This window comes from Pseudophryne corroboree, chromosome 10 (assembly GCF_028390025.1).
Source record: "Pseudophryne corroboree isolate aPseCor3 chromosome 10, aPseCor3.hap2, whole genome shotgun sequence".
Taxonomy (NCBI): Eukaryota; Metazoa; Chordata; class Amphibia; order Anura; family Myobatrachidae; genus Pseudophryne; species Pseudophryne corroboree.
In genome coordinates, this window is record NC_086453.1 from 28975403 (window position 1) to 28989296 (window position 13894).

At 45.0% G+C, this 13894-nt stretch overlaps 1 pseudogene; it reads left to right on the plus strand.

Moving 5' to 3' along the window:
• Positions 1-4205: 4205 nt before the first annotated feature.
• On the plus strand, positions 4206-4325 carry LOC134968334 (5S ribosomal RNA; annotated as a pseudogene).
• Positions 4326-13894: the final 9569 nt, after the last annotated feature.

Here is a 13894-nt window from a genome sequence, read left to right on the forward strand (position 1 = left end):
GGAAACTCAATGAGCATGAAAAAAGGTATGCCATTGTGGAAAAGGAGGCTTTGGCCATTAAGTGGGCACTAGATACCTTGAGGTATTACCTCTTGGGTAGACAATTCAGACTAGTGACAGACCATGCCCCTTTAAAATGGATGTATGTAAATAGAGGCAAGAATGCTCGTGTAACTAGATGGTTTCTAGCGTTGCAGGACTTTAAGTTTACTGTCGAACATAGACCGGGAACACAATTGGCCAACGCAGATGCATTGTCTCGCATCTTCTGTTTGGGGGCTACAAGTGTTCCGGCCCCTAGGTCGAAACAGGGGAGGGGGATATGTGACAAGAACACTGGGATAGTGTTTGAGGGCAGGTATATTTGTCCCAGGTTCTTGTCTTACATGTTTTAGAAAATGTTAACTTCTAGGAAAAATGCTTTTTGTTTTGTCTGAACCTTTTCAGTTTGCTGTAAAAGCTGGGTAAAGGCTCTGAGAGAGAGATAAGGCGAGTTCTAGACATTGGGCCCAGTTCGGGTCTTTGGCCTCACAGAGGGCTAATCAGGGTTTCAGCTGTGTAAGAGTGTTATAGTGCTTCTAACCTGATTAGTATGGGCAGACTGCCTGGGAAGGCTGCAGGATCTGTGTGTGAGAGACTCGCTTTCTGATGCAAGTAAGCTATACAGTATGTACTGAAGAACTCTGTGTTTTGTTTAGTGACAGTTAGGAATATCTTATGTTTAGTTAGTGCCGGACAGGCAAGGTATTTTTATTTTTGGGTTTTGTTTTATTTTCTGTTTCAATAAAACTGGCCGGGGTCAGTTGTACCAGAAACTGGACTTGTGTTGTTCCTCAGCTGCTGCGTGCGGCCATATTCCCCAGGAAAAGGCGCCTTGCACCCCTACAGTGTTACAGTATGTAATAAAATTATACTTTCAAGGTGTGTGTGTCTTGTGTTTTTTTGGGTATTTTTTTAGTGGTAGTACTACAGGTACCAGCGGGCCCGTTTTTCCGCCGCATGCTGGTACTTGTGGTTCTCCAAGTACCAGCATGCGGGGGAGGCTTGCTGGGACTTGTAGTACTGCTACTAAAAACAATATCTTTTCATTTACATCAAAGGCTATCAGCCCCCCCATCCGCAGCCCATTGGATGGGGGGGGGGACAGCCTCGGGCTTCACCCCAGGCCCTTGGGTGGCTGGGGGGGGGACCCCTTGATTGAAGGGGTCCCCACTCCCCCATGGTACCCCGGCCAGGGGTGACTAGTTGGATTTTTGATGCCACGGCCGCAGGGCACTATATAAAAGTGACCACCGGCTGTGGCATTATCTGTCCAGCTAGTGGAGCCCGGTGCTGGTTTTAAAAATACGGGGGACCCCTACTCTTTTTGTCCCCCGTATTTTTGGAACCAGGACCAGGCGCAGAGCCCGATGCTGGTTGCTTAAATATGGGGGAACCCCTGTCATTTTTTTCCCCATATTTCTGCAACCAGGATCGGCTCAAAGAGCCCGAGGCTGGTTATGCTTAGGAGGGGGGACCCCACGCATTTTTTTTTGTGAAAAAATCAACTTTCCCACCCCTTCCCACTAATAGACATGCACGGATCTCATGGATCCCTGCATGCCTATGCAATCACGGCTCAAAAAAGCAGGTCTGCTTTTTTTTAGCACTTTTTTGCGATTTGTAATTTTTCACGGCAGTGTTTTCCTCTTTGGAGATTTGCACTTTTTAGTAAATGACCGAGTTCTACTAATTTGCTGGCGTTTTCTGACCGATGGTGTATTCATTCGTATTTTTTTACAACTACTTTCAAAAAAATACGAATGCCCTCATCTCTGCCGTGATTTGAGTTTAGTAAATGACCGAGATGACACTTTGCAGAAAAAACGGCATCTCGGTCAAAATCGGGACCTTAGTAAATTTACCCCTTAGTCGTCTAAAGAATGATTATAAGTATGCGTGGCAACTTAGATCACTTAAATATCTGGGTGTTCATATATCTAGGGGGCGGGACTTAATAGGATGCAACTATGACCCTCTTTATCGTACATTTGAATTGATGATTAAAGACTGGATGATGCAGGAGGTCTCCTGGGTCGGACGGGTGGCGGCGGCAAAGATGGTCCTTTTGCCAAAGTTGATGTACCTGTTTCACACCATCCCAAGAGCTTTCCCCAAAGATGTTTGTAACAGATTCAATCGGCTTTTGACTAAATATATATGGGGGGGCTCGAAGCCGAGAATAGCGAAATCCACACTGACGGCACCTAAATGGAACGGGGGTGTTGCGTATCCAGATCTAGAGAGATACCATATCGCTTGTTTACTTACACAGGCTAAAGACTGGTTCACTCAGAGCAAGTCTAAACCATGGGTGTCCCTGGAGCGAGACGCGATATCCCCCTTCACATTATCGGATTTGTTGTGGTTGCCCACTAACTCAGTTCCAACCAGAGTTGCTGAATGTCCAGCAGTACACACAACCCTGATGGCATGGAAAGAAGCAATTAAATCTCTCCCTCCGGGTGCTATCCCCTCCCCCCAGTTGTCCCTCCACACTATAGCCCTACTGATACCAGACATGCAATTATACCATTGGCAGAACTTAGGCCTCACTACTCTAAAGGATGTCCTTCAGGACTGCACCCTAGTTTCCTTCTCCCTGCTCCAAGAACAGTTTCAGATTCCCAAACAGGACTTTCATAAATATCTACAACTGCGACATTGGCTTCAAAGTTGCTTGCCAAATCGAGTTCCACATACTGATTTCCCTAAACTACTGATGTCACTTCTTACACCCAGCGGCAACAGAGGAGGCATATCACGATGGTACCAGTATCTTGTGACAGAGGCCCATCATGGAGTTTTCTCTGCACAGACCAAATGGGAAAGGGATCTCCCTGCAGCCTTCACTGAAGATGTATGGAGAGATATCTTTAAATCTTGTTTTAGAATTTCTAAATGCGTGAATCATTGTGAAATGTATTACAAATTGGTCCATAGGGTATATCTAACGCCAGATCGCCTGCACAAAATTTGGCCTGATGTCTCCGCTAGTTGCTGGAGAAACTGCGGGATGGTGGGAGATATCCTACATATATTTTGGCTGTGCCCAATAATTCGGGCGCTATGGAGGGAAGTGTTTCTACTTATTTCCCACGTACTGGGAGTGGTACTTTTGCCCGAACCTCTCTTGGCGCTTTTCCATTACTATGGGAAGGAAATGTCCAGCGGAGATAGATACCTATTAGGCCATATCCTTATAGCCTCTAAAGCCGCCATCGCCTCCAAATGGAAATCAGCAACTGTCCCCACTATTTCTATGATAGTAAATAAAGTCCACCAACATTATGTTTTCGAAACAGCACAGGCCAAGTATTCCTCAGGAAATACCTCTATTAGCAAGAAATGGATTAAATGGTCCCTATACAAGGAGGGTTCGGGCCAGATAGGTGCCCCTTGGGCTTCGATTTCTACTCCAGACCTCTCCGTACTTCGCTCCCCCAGTCCATTCCAGACATTAACGGGTTAAAGTGAAGTAGACCTTTTGCTTTACACTCTACTGTGTTCTCATTGTTGCATTATGATACCCCTGATTTGTACTTCCCCCCCCCCAATGTCTTTAATGTCTTTATTAGTTTTGTTTCATATATGTCTCTTTACCCTCATCCAGATTGTTTATACCAATTCACATATACATATTTATGTAATCTGTGTGAAAATTCAATAAAAATTAATATTAAAAAAAAAGAAGAAGAGAGTTTCTTTATCATCTGAAAATGTAAATAACCTTGTGTGTCTTAGCAACTGGCTTGGTGCAGAGGAGTAAATAGGTTACACACCTAAAATATATCTGTCCAATCTGGTGGGAAGAAAAATCTGGGTAAGAAAACAGATTTAGATTCTCAGAAAACATATTTTATTTTTTATTTTTTATTTTTAACGTTTTTTAAATGCTACTGTGTTAAGGGAAAATTGCAAACCAAATGTTTTTGCAGTGTTGTTTAATGTTATTGCACTGTTGTTCATATAGAAGTAGTAAAAGTGCGCAATACACCACTTTTGAATTCATTATTGACTTTAGTCGGCTAACAATACGATTAATCGCTATTAATCGCATGAAATCCTGCGATTAATTGCGATTAAAAATTTTAATCGTTGCCCAGCACTAGTTTATATTAATATTATGCTTATAATTGCAATATGACACATGTATGGTAAGTAATTATTACAGTCAAACCACACTGGAAATGCCCAATCTTGCCCGATCTTGGAAGCGAAGCAGTGTTGGGCCTGATCAGTACCAGACTAGGGAGACCACCTGGGAATATCAGGTACTGTAACCAAAACCTATATAAAAAAGCCTACACGAGCTAGTCGTTATTGCAGCTGCTCTATAAAAACATATATGAACCTATCACTAGCCCTATGTTAACGTCTGCACTTATAAACATGATTATACTGTCTGTACTTTATCATTAATTGCACTAAGCACTACAAATAATTCTACTTATGTCAATTACACTTATTTCTATTACATCACGTTTCTCATTAATCTGCACGCCAGCGCACTTTATTGACTATCTAATTGATGATGCACTTTCTATTTATATATATGAATGCCCCAGTATATACTGAGGAACTGCTATTATGGTGACCAAATTGCTTTTAATCACCTATTAACTAAACTTCTTTTTCTATTTCCATGTTTCACGGAGGATCAGTATAATAATATCCCTATTATGGCCTCCACTAACATGGCCGCCGCATGAAATGCCTATAAGAAAAACAACACAAAGATGGCCGCCGATGGAGCTCTTTGCATGAATACTCCTGGCCTCTAGGAAGAACAGAATCTGTGGAAACCGCGGGCGCCTGCACGGTCGCGTCTCCGGAAGTGGGGCGGAAGTGACGCGACGTCAGAATACCGGAAGTGTGGCGGAAAAGCCGCCAGCGCTTCTTATTATGACTTTTTCTCGACCTCTCTTGCTCCAAATCTGCACTTAAAGTATTTACTACACATTGTACCGATATATAACAGTTGATTATGATATATAAGAACTCTAATTACTAGATTATAGTCTGTTCTGCAACACCATGTGCAAACAACAGGAAGTGATGTCATAATTGCTACTAGATCAGTACTGGTATAAATAGAAGCCTGTTCCCACTCTGCCAACACCCCTTGATGAAGTCTGAATGACGAAACGCGTTGGGAAACCTGGCAGTGACCATATACCCAGTTAAGCAATAATCTTCTTATCTATATTTTTAACTGGTAATATATTTAATATTTGTGTAAATTATTTTTATCCCATTTTTTAAAGAAACCTGTTATTAAGAAACTTTTTATATGAAAAACTTTTTATGTGAAAACTTCTTTTTTATGTGAATAAATTGTATTTTATTATATATTTATTTACTTTTAGTGTGAGTTTTTAAAGACACCGTTGGTCGCTATACCCCCCCCCCCCCTTTTGTGCATTATTTTATATCGCAGGGAACCACCATCCCTGTTTGGGGGTCAGCTGACGCCCTTTTGAATCTTTAGGGAGTGTCTATTTTAAACTTCATTTTTTTACATTCTATTTCTTAGCCTTAATAGTTGTTAAGCACAAGTGGCGCAATAACTCCCCCCTATCTAAATATATATATATATATATATATATATATATATATTTATTAAAACCCATTAGACAATGTAATAAATAGATCCACACGTTTTTGTACTTGTACAGGTAGAATGGGAGAGCTGCCAGAGAATGGGTGCCTGCTGCTGAGCTGCTCCCTGGTAGCGTCCAGAAGATTCTCCCTCCGCGCTGTCCTCTTTCCCTGCAGCCTGCGCGCCCAGCCAATCACTGAGCCGCAGGCTGCTTCTCCTCACATTATTGGACAGCTGAGCCGTCGCTCAGCTATCCTTCCATTAGAGGCAGTGGCACTGACTATACGCGTGCGCCGGCCGCGGCCGCTCGACGCCAGCCTTCAGTGGAGCGGGAGCCACCAGGGACAGCAGTTGCTGAGCTGCCCTGCCGCTGCGTGTGGCGCCGGCTCCCGGGAGCGCAGCGCAATACCGCAGATCGGAACAGAGATCCGATCTGCGGCAATGGCGGGGGGCCCTTTGAAAAAAGGGGGCCCTGGGTACTTATCCCCGAGGCCCCCCTCTTAATCCGGCTCTGTGTGTGACTGTTGTTATCAATACTTGCCTGTGTAGAAGGGAATTAACCCCATAGAATCAACTATAACATTGAAATAAATGCGGCAATATATGAGTCACAGCTAGACTGAATGAGTGTACTATAAATGAAGAACAGACACATAATATAACAACATCCATTAGACTCTTAGCACTATAGTATATCTCCTTAATGTGTGGTAAGATGGAATAATAGTGACCTCTACCATATGTCCAGTATAGGCGTGGCAAGCACATTTTATTAGGGGGTGCTCTCTTGGAGGGGTGTGCCTAGCAGCGCCTTTTGGGCGTGTCTTGCACCCTCTATTGATGGTCAACGCAATATAAAATATCCACCCTTGTACCAATCCTAATAATGCAGATGCATTGTCAAATGTTGTGGTGTGCACCAAGCTGCAGTCACTCACTGACACGGACAGTCGCAGACTAGTTACTGCTGCTGCTGGAAAAACGCGTCATGTGTCAAAGCTGCTGCAGACCAACTGCCAGAATTGAATTTGCCTTCCTAAAAGGAACGCTGGCTGCATGCTGATCCTCATCAGTGGCTGGCGTTGGCATAGAATAGAAGGAGAGAGGTGGGCGTGTGACGGGTGGGAGTGCGAGCAGCATGATGTCATCACATCACATCATGCTGTTTTTGTACATTGCGGTGGAGCCGGAGTTTGAAAGCCGGTGGCACTGGCACCCTTGATTAACCCAGGCATCCGTTCAGTAATGCAGTCCTGACAGGGTGCAATGCAGAGGGGACACTAATCAGCCTGCTCAGCGATCGCTGCATCAGGCATGTGAGATCGGGTTGCCGCACATTAGGGGGTGCCTGTGCGCACCAGGCACCCCCCCCTGCACACGCCTATGATGTCCAGACATTTGTGGGATATGGATCTGGTCTTTAATGGGTGTTACTTATTATAGAAACGCAGCCAAGCAATGGGGCGGATGGAGCTGCAGCTCCAGGCCCCCCATGAAAATAGGCCCACACCACCAAGGAGGATCTGCTGGAGACAGGAAAAAATATTTTCCTGTCACCACCAGCGGCCGTCCGAGGCTCTGCCCGTTCAAAGCACACCTCCAATAAGCTCCTACATACACCACCCGGTGGCCGGACATACATTCAAAGAGCGGCGCAGCAGAAGGCTTCACAAGCCCTCCCTGCGCCGCAGACTACTACTTTGCCCGCTCTATGCGCAGCGCGCCGGGTGACGCCACATAGTCTCCACCGCGCAGGGCTCTGCATGGGTAACGCTGGAGACCCTGGGGAGGACTGAGGACGGGATCCGCCACACACTGGATGCCTCTGACTGCCGGAGTGCTGTCTGTTGCTATACCGCTGGCAGCACCAGACTTTCCTGGCTGTCAGCGCTTTTCAGGGGAGAGAAGACACGAGAACATAAGTGATCTTCAGGGTGGAGAGACCGCACTAAACGTATAAAGAGGGAGGAGGGAAACACCATAGTAGATGCAGTTGTGTGGGAGAACACACAGTACTAATGGACACAAGGGGGGGTGCTTATAATGGTCACAGGGGGGACGGGGACATAATAGTAGACAGGGCAGAGGGGGAGACATAATAATAGACACAGGGGGGATTAATAATAGACAGAAGAGGGGATTAATAATGGACACAGAAGGGGCCATAATAATGCCACAGAAAAGGCCATAAAAATGGACATAGAGGGGGCATAATAATGGGCACAGAGAGGGCTAAAAATAGGTACAGAAGGGGTGGGTGGGGCATAATAACAAGCAGGGGGGCAATGCAGAAATCAAGAGCAACAAGTTATTGCTCACTGGTAGCAGCTTTTCTGATAGTATAGAATATCCATTTCTTAAAATATAAAATTGTCTTATAATGACAGGTAGACTGCGGCTAGTCAGATGGCCTGTTGTTTGCCTGGCCCTACACAAAACACAATGAAAAGGGTAAAAAAAACTCTGCAAAATATTGTTGATATATATCTGCTTAATTATAAAATTGATAGGAGACTTCTGTTTATATAAATAAAAAAATACAGTATTTATTGTCCGACCTGAACACATAAGACTTAAAGTGTGTACACACTTAGCAATTTAGTGAACTATATCGAACTATATGAACTATATCGCTCATTTTTCCCCTCCTGAGCGATGTAGTTTACTAGTGTATCGCCAAGTGTGTATGCAGCCAATGACGAGTGATGCACGGCCCTGTGGGTCATTAATGACTCTCTGTCTCGGCTGTGTATGCAGCTCAATTTGGACTCATGCACCGGCCAGCTGTGGCATGACATTACTGTGTGATATTGCACTGTCTGTTATGTGGTCAGGGCATGATGGTGAGTGAGGGTATTTGTGTGTCTGTTGTGTTGTCAGGGCATGATGGTGTGTGAGGGTATTTGTGTGTCTTATGTGGTCAAGGCATGATGGTGAGTGAGGGTATTTGTGTGTCTGTTGTGTGGTCAGGGCATGATGGTGAGTGAGGGTATTTGTGTGTCTGTTGTGTGGTCAGGGCATGATGGTGAGTGAGGGTATTTGTGTGTCTGTTGTGTGGTCAGGGCATGATGGTGAGTGAGGGGTATTTCAGTTTGTCAATTACAGGGTCAGGGAGTGGTGGTTAGAGAAATTACAGATAGTTAAATGTGGTGGTGGATAAGGGGTATTTCAGTGTCTGTGGTATGGGATCATGTAGTGGTGATGAATGAGGGGTATTTTAGCATTTGAGGGATACTATCTGTGAGCAATAGTAGATATTAGGTTCTGTATACAGGACTGATGCTCAACAAGGATTTAGGGGGGTGGTGGGTAAGGTAGTGTAGCTCAGTCAGCAATGCTTACCCCTATGCCTGCACAAAGGTGGTGCGATTTGTGCCTATCACCATAGGTAACTACAATCAACCTACCAAAATATGTTTTTTTTTTGGGGGGAGGGGCATATCTATCTATCTATGTAATGTATATGTGTGTGTACAGATCATTCCCCAAAGCACTGGTCACGCCCTCCACATCCTAAACCAAACCCACATGAAGCTGGTCACACCCCTTATGATGGCACGCAATAGGCCCTTCATAAATTTCAGCTCCAGGCCCATGTGAACCTTAATCTGGCACTGACTGGAATGAATGAATCCCAAGGAGTCACACACACACTGTATATACATAGAAATTAATAAAATCATCTGTAAAGTGTAAACATCTTGCTGTGAAGAAATTAACTTCTTAGGAAAGATATATAACATTGGGTTATTGTGTCTAATCGGACTATTTTGCGGCACAACCAAAGAGATTGATCTCTTAGGGATTTCTGTGAGCACACTGATTTGTTAGAGACTCCTATAGTGATTCTCTTACATATAGATTGAATATTAGTATATCTTGTCATACATGACCTTTATTGGTTATATTGAAAATAAGGAATAAAGAACAAGACATGAATTGCTGGTAACCATATAATATTTAATAAATATAAAACAAGACATGAATCACTGCTGGGAATTATATAACGTTTATTAATAAATACAGTAAAATATATGAACATTTGCATATTATAAAGGCATACAGAACTTACAGTTTGCGGACGCCCTGTGTGCGAGAAGTCACATATTTTAAAACACTTTTTCTATTTTTTCACCTCTATATTTTACCCTATATTTCGCAATGTTTTTTATTAATACAAATTAAAAGTTAGCTTTTATATTAGCAATGTGCACCACTATAAGGCAATCTTGTTTCTCTTTTTTTGCATATAAATGGAGACATGCAAGTAAGCATCCTTGATGTCCAGAGATACCATAAAATCCCCCTCTTCCAGGCTTGCAATGACCGCTCTGAGCGATTCCATTTTGAACTTGAATCTCTTGAGACAGATGTTCAGGGATTTTAAATTCAGAATGGGTCTTACCGAACCGTCCGGTTTCGGTACCACAAACATAGTGGAATAGTAACCCCTTCCCTGTTGAAGGAGGGGAACCTTTACTATCACCTGCTGGAGGTATAGCTTGTGAATTGCCGTCAGCACTACCTCCCTTTCCATGGGCGAAGCGGCAAGGCCGATTTTAGGTAACGGTAAGGGGGCGTCACTTCGAATTCCAGCTTGTATCCCTTAGTTACAATTTGTATAGCCCAAGGATCCAACTGTGAGCGAACCCACTGGTTGCTGAAATTTCTGAGATGCACCCCCACCGCTCCCTGCTCCGCCTGTGGAGCCCCAGCGTCATGCGGTGGATTTAGTGGAAGCAGGGGAGGACTTTTGTTCCTGGGAACTAGCTGCATGGTGCAGCTTTTTTCCTTTACCCCTGCCTCTGGCAAGAAAGGATGCACCTCTGACTTTCTTGCTTTTTTGAGAACGAAAGGACTGCATCTGGTAATGTGGTGCTTTCTTTGGCTGTGAGGAAACATGAGGCAAGAAATTTGACTTTCCAGCTGTCGCTGTGGACACGAGGTCCGAGAGACCGTCCCCAAATAATTCCTCACCCTTATAAGGCAAAACCTCCATGTGTTTTTTAGAATCAGCATCCCCTGTCCATTGCCGAGTCCATAAGACCCTTATGGCAGAAATGGACATTGCATTTATTCTAGAGCCCAGCAGGCAAATGTCCCTCTGGGCATCCCGCATATATAAGACGGCATCTTTGATATGCCCCAGGGTTAGTAAAACGGTGTCCCTGTTCAGGGTTTCTATCTCCTCCGACAGAGTATCTGTCCATGCTGCTACTGCGCTACACATCCAGGCCGAAGCAATAGCTGGCCTCAGTAGAGTACCAGCATGTGTATAAACAGACTTCAGGATAGCTTCCTGCTTTCTATCCGCAGGATCCTTTAGGGCGGCCGTATCCTGAGATGGTAGGGCCACCTTCTTGGATAAGCATGTCAACGTCTTGTCTACCCTAGTGGAGGATTCCCAACGTAACCTGTCCGTTGACGGGAAAGCGTACGCCATAAGAAGCTTTTAAGAAATCACCACTTTCTTATCAGGGGAACCCCACGCTTCTTCACATAATTCATTTAATTCATGTGAAGGGGGAAAAGTCACTGCTCGTCTTTTCTCCCCAAACATATTTACCCTTTTGTCAGGGACAGGGTTATCCTCTGAAATGTGCAATACATCCTTTATTGCATTAATCATATAGCGGATGGCCTTGGTCATTTTAGGCTGTAAATTTGCCTCATCATCGTCGACACTGGAGTCGGACTCCATGTCGGCATCAGTGTCAACCATCTGAGATAGTGGGCATTTTTGAGACCCTGACGGCCTCTGAGTCGCATGGGCAGGCCCGGGTTGAGCCCCCGGCTGTCCCATGGCTGTAGCATTGTCAAACCTTCTATGTAAGGAGCTTACATTATCATTTAAGACCTTCCACATATCCATCCAATCCAGTGTCGGCACCAACGGCGGCGACACCACATCATTTTGCACTTGCTCCGCCTCCACGTAACCCTCCTCATCAAACATGTCGACACAAACGTACCGACACACTGCACACACACAGGGAATGCTCTGACTGAGGACAGGACCCCACAAAGGCTTTTAGGGAGACAGAGAGAGAGTATGCCAGCACACACCACAGCGCTATATAACCCAGGGATTTACACTAAAATAAGTGCTTACCCAATAGCTGCTGATTTTAAGTCTTTTGCGCCTAAATTTCTGTACCTGGATACTGCAGGGGAGAGCCTGGGGAGCTGCTTCCAGCGGAGCTGTGAAGATAAAATGGGGCTGGTTAGTGCTGAGGAAGAAGGCCCTGCCCCCTCAGCGGCGGGCTTCTGTCCCGCTCCTATGTGTAAAAATGGCGGGGGCTCTGACATATATACAGTCCCTGACTGTATATATGTCTGTATTTGCCAAAAAAGGTATCTTATTGCTGCCCAGGGTGCCCCCCCCCCCCCCCCCCCCCCCTGCGCCCTGCACCCTACAGTGACCGGAGTGTGCGGTGTGCTGTGGGAGCAATGGCACACAGCTGCAGTGCTGTGCGCTACCTTAAATGAAGACAGGAGTCTTCTTGCCGCCAATTTCGATGTCTTCTGTCTTCTGCTGGCTGTGTACTTCTGGCTCTGCAAGGGGGACGGTGGCGCGGCTCTGGGAACGGACGATCAAGGTCAGGTACCTGTGTTCGATCCCTCTGGAGCTAAGGGTGTCCAGTAGCCTAAGAAGCGCAACATAGCTGCAGTGAGTAGGTTTGCTTCTCTCCCCTCAGTCCCACGTAGCAGAGAGTCTGTTGCCAGCAGAAGCGCTCTGAAAATAAAAAACCTAACAATATACTTTCTTTACTAGTAGGCTCAGGAGAGCCCACTAGGAGCACCCAGCTCTGGCCGGGCAAAGATTCTGAGGTCTGGAGGAGGGGCATAGAGGGAGGAGCCAGTGCACACCAGATAGTACCTAATCTTTCTTTATAGTGCCCAGTCTCCTGCGGAGCCCGTCTATTCCCCATGGTCCTTACGGAGTACCCAGCATCCACTAGGACGTTAGAGAAAGAGGCAATTTGGAGGCCCTTGCACAAACTGGCTTTATTTTAGCTAAGTTGCCCCACCTCCAGTGTGTACTTTGAAAGAGTGTTTAGTTCAGCCGGTCACCTTGTCAGCAATCGGCGTAGGAGGTTACTTCCAGAAAATGTGGAGAAGATGATGTTCATCAAAATGAATTATAAATTCCTCCATGGAGACATTTACCAGCAATTGCCTCCAGAAAGTACACAGGGACCTGTGATGGTGGATTCCAGTGGGGACTAATTAATACTCTGTGAGATGTAGGATGTACACAGTTAAAGGGATGAGGAATCGGACGATGAGGAGGAGGTGGACATCTTGACTCTGTAAAGCCAGTTTGTGCAAGAAGAGATTGATTGCTTATTTTTTGGGGGGGCCCAAACCAACCAGTCATTTCAGCCACAGTCGTGTGGTAGACCCTGTCGCTGAAATGATTGGTTTGTTAAAGTGTGCATGTCCTGTTTATACAACTTAAGGGTGGGTGGGAGGGCTCAAGGACAATTCCATCTTGTACCTCTTTTTTTATTTATCTTTGCATCATGTGCTGTTTGGGGACTATTTTTTAAAGTACCATCCTGTCTGACACTGCAGTGCCACTCCTAGATGGGCCAGGAGTTTGTGCCGCCCATTTGGGTCGCTAAGCTTAGTCATCCAGCGACCTCGGTACAAATTTTAGGACTAAAAATTATATTGTGAGGTGTGAGGTGTTCAGAATAGACTGGAAATGAGTGGAAATTATGGTTATTGAGCTTAATAATACTATAGGATCAAAATTACCCCAAATTCTGATTTTAGCTGTTTTTGAGGTTTTTTTAAAAAAATCACAGAATCCAAAACCCAAAAGGGTGGTTTTGCCAAAACGCGTCCGAATCCAAAACACGACTGCGGACCCAAATCCAAAACCAAAACACGAAAAATGCACGCTGTACATCTCTAGTTCAGACAACGGAGGAGTCGGTTAACAATGCGCGGAAGCACGCATCGTTAACAAAATTATGTGTACACACTGGATGAGATTGTGAAAGATCTCGCTCAGATCTGCTCTTCTTAAAGCCCCCTACACACTGGTCGATGCATTTAGTTTTGACGATGATCTATCTGAATGAAGATCGATCGTCGTCCAAATTGACTTGCATTGCAAAGCAACGGAGAACCAACCATGAACGTCCTCTGGGTCATGCATCGTTCATCATTGGTGCATACACACTGAGCGATATAAATGATTTCTCGCTTATTACTGCACAAGATCGTTAATATTGCCCGCAC